This window comes from Rhinopithecus bieti, unplaced genomic scaffold, assembly GCF_001698545.2.
Source record: "Rhinopithecus bieti isolate Rb0 unplaced genomic scaffold, ASM169854v2 scaffold_27010, whole genome shotgun sequence".
Taxonomy (NCBI): domain Eukaryota; kingdom Metazoa; phylum Chordata; class Mammalia; order Primates; family Cercopithecidae; genus Rhinopithecus; species Rhinopithecus bieti.
Window position 1 is genome coordinate 963,393 of NW_016812757.1, and position 2,884 is coordinate 966,276.

General features: G+C 46.1%; 1 pseudogene; it reads left to right on the forward strand.

Annotated features, from left to right (window-relative positions):
- The first annotated feature begins 1,525 nt into the window (after nt 1–1,525).
- Nucleotides 1,526–2,831, forward strand: LOC108545141 (ATPase family AAA domain-containing protein 3C pseudogene; annotated as a pseudogene).
- Nucleotides 2,832–2,884: the final 53 nt, after the last annotated feature.

The window sequence follows — 2,884 nt, forward strand, 5'->3', positions numbered from 1 at the left end:
TCAGGCCTGGGATATATTTTCTATTAAAAGTAAGCCTTCAGTAAAGCTTGCTTATTCGGTGTTTCTTCTTTTACTTACTGATATTTAGTACATAGGATTAGATATAATTTCATTTTGACACATATCTCTGTCCTAGAAGTAGACTATTTTGCATTTATCCTGTTCTTTAAAAAATCTAATTGCTTAAGAAGATCACAATGGAAAAAAAAGGTATATAAAATTAGTCATTTGGAAATACGTCTAATAGAGAGAAAAAAATTTTAAAGAAGAAAATACATGTGTTGCTGATCACATTTATAATAGCAAATGTACACATTCAAATTCTCTTGAATTTTGAAAGTTTTAAAGCCTATTATTTCAACAATTTGAAAGATTCACTAACTTTTTAATTTTAGGTATTGAAAAAAATAAGTGCACTGAAATAAAAGAAAGCAGATTATGCATTTACATTGATACTAAACCTAATTATTATAAATATAAAATCATTAGTAACTTGCTTATTTCTTCATCTATTTCTGAATACACTAAATGATTTCTGTATACTAATTGTATAATGCTGCAACATATTAATGTTTCATACACTATTTTATTTGCCAACACAATGCTTGAAGTGCAGAGAACAATCTCTGGAATTAGCATGCTGGGGCTGTGGCCTCCACTGTGGTATGAATGAGTGTTTGTCCACATCATACCCAGTCTATGGAAGATGACCTCTCTTATTCCTTGATTGTTGGAGCATCATTTTCACCTTCAAAAGTCTCCAGCACAAATGCACTTCCTTCTAAGAGCTGCTTACATGCATGACTTGACTGTTTAGTAATCAGTTAATATGTCAAGTGCAAGAAAGAAGTATCTTTGTGAAGATACTGGAAAGACAGAGACAGTGAAGAAACAAAGTAGGTAAAGCATCTGAACGGCACTGGGGTGTGTTCAGCAAGAGACTGACTGGTCTGCAGGGGAGTGAGTATCTCCATCATAATTATTAATTAAACTTCGCATTCAGATTCTTCTTAGCAATATTTTAGAAATTTGTCTTGGACTGAATTTTAGTCTGCTCATACGTAAAGTAAAACTCCACTAGGCTGGCAAGGACTAACTACTGAGCTGAGGTGGGAAGGGTATGTTACGGTTTTTAAGAGTCAGACCCAGAGACTGTGTCAAAATCCCAAAGTCATTCAATAGATCCCAGGAGAGCCATGTCTTGAGAATAAAACTAAACTGGCCTTCAAAAAGAGGGTACCTTCTCTAACAGACCTAAAATACAAGATTCAAAGGATTAATCTGATCTGCAAATAACTTCAAAACAAACTTCAAAACCTTTAAAAGAAGACAATAAAATTTAAACATACAACCATGCAATATTTAAAATCTCAAGAAGACAAAAATAATTCAAAAACTTTGGGGAAAAAAGTAAAATTGACCCATAAACTGAAGAAAAATCCAAATGTATAACCAAAAGAAAAATCCAGGCCCAGTCATCCGTGTATCCTAATACCTGCCCTCCATGCCTCTGCGCCCGCAGGCCATGTCGAAGGAGGCCGTGAATCTGGTGCAGATGCAGGAGCCGACTTTGAAGCCGGAGCAACAGTCCAAGCTCAAACTTGTGAATGAGGAGAACTTACCGAAGCAGGAAGAGTCTGTGCAGAAGCACCATCAGACCTTCTTTGCGTCCATCAGGACAGCTGTCACCATGTTTGGGGAAAGATTCCGTGCCTTTGTGACAGACCGGGACACAGTGACAGCCACGGTGGTTGGGCTGACGCTGCTGGCTGGCGGGGTCTACTCTGCCAAGAATGGAACAGCTGCCCCGGCAGGCTTCATCGAGGCTGGGCTGTTCAAGCCATCCCTGGTGACCCAGAAGTCCCGTATCACGGGGCTGGAGGCGCTGCAGCGGTCTTTCCAGGTCCCCCGGCAGGTCCTCCGCCGGCCCGGGACGTGCTGGAGGGTGTTGTGCGGAGTCCCAGCCTGGAAGCGCAGGTGCGCAACATGGCCATAGCAACAAGGAACACGGAGAAGAACCACAGCCTGTACAGGAATGTCCTGCTGTACGGGCCACCAGGCACCGGGAAGACACTGTTTGCCAAGAATCTCACCCTGTACTCGGGCATGGACTACGCCATCATGACCGGCGAGGACCTGGCCGTCATGGGGCCGGAAGGCGGGACCGCCATGAACAAGCTGTTTGACGGGGCCAATACCAGCCGGCGCGGCTTCCTGCTCTTCACGGACGACGCGGACGCCTTCCTTCGGAAGCCAGCCACTGAGGAGATAAACCAGGACCTCAGAGTCGGCCAGGATGCCTTCCTGTACCACATGGGGCAGTGCAGCAGCAATTCATGCTGGTCCTGGCCTGCCGCCACCCCGAGCAGTTACACCGGGACATCCATGAGAGCGTCGACATGAGGTGTCCCTTCGACCTGCCCCGGCAGGGGGAGCGGGAGCGCCTGGTGAGAATGGATCTTGACAAGTGTGTTCTTAAGCCCGCCACAGAAGGCAAGCAGCGCCTGAAGCTGGCCCCGTCTGACTAGGGGAGGAAGTGCGTGGAGATCGCTCGGCTGACGGACCGCATGTCGGGCAAGAAGATCGCAAACCTGGCTTTGTCCTGTCGGGACAAGGCGTATGCCTCCAAGGATGGGGTCCTCACCGAGGCCATGTTGGATGCCTGTGTGCAAGACTTTATCCAGCTGCAGCAGCAGATAATGTGCTCTTCAGAGCAGTGGCCGGGCCTGAGGACGAGCACTCCTCACCCTGAGTCCTCCGCGAGACCACACCTCACAGAGCCTGGCTGCGGACCCCTCCCACCCCTGCCCTTCTGGTCCCTGCACATTTAGGAAATGCTCCCCCTAATAAATTCCCACAGGTGCCGCAAAAAAAAAAAAAAAAA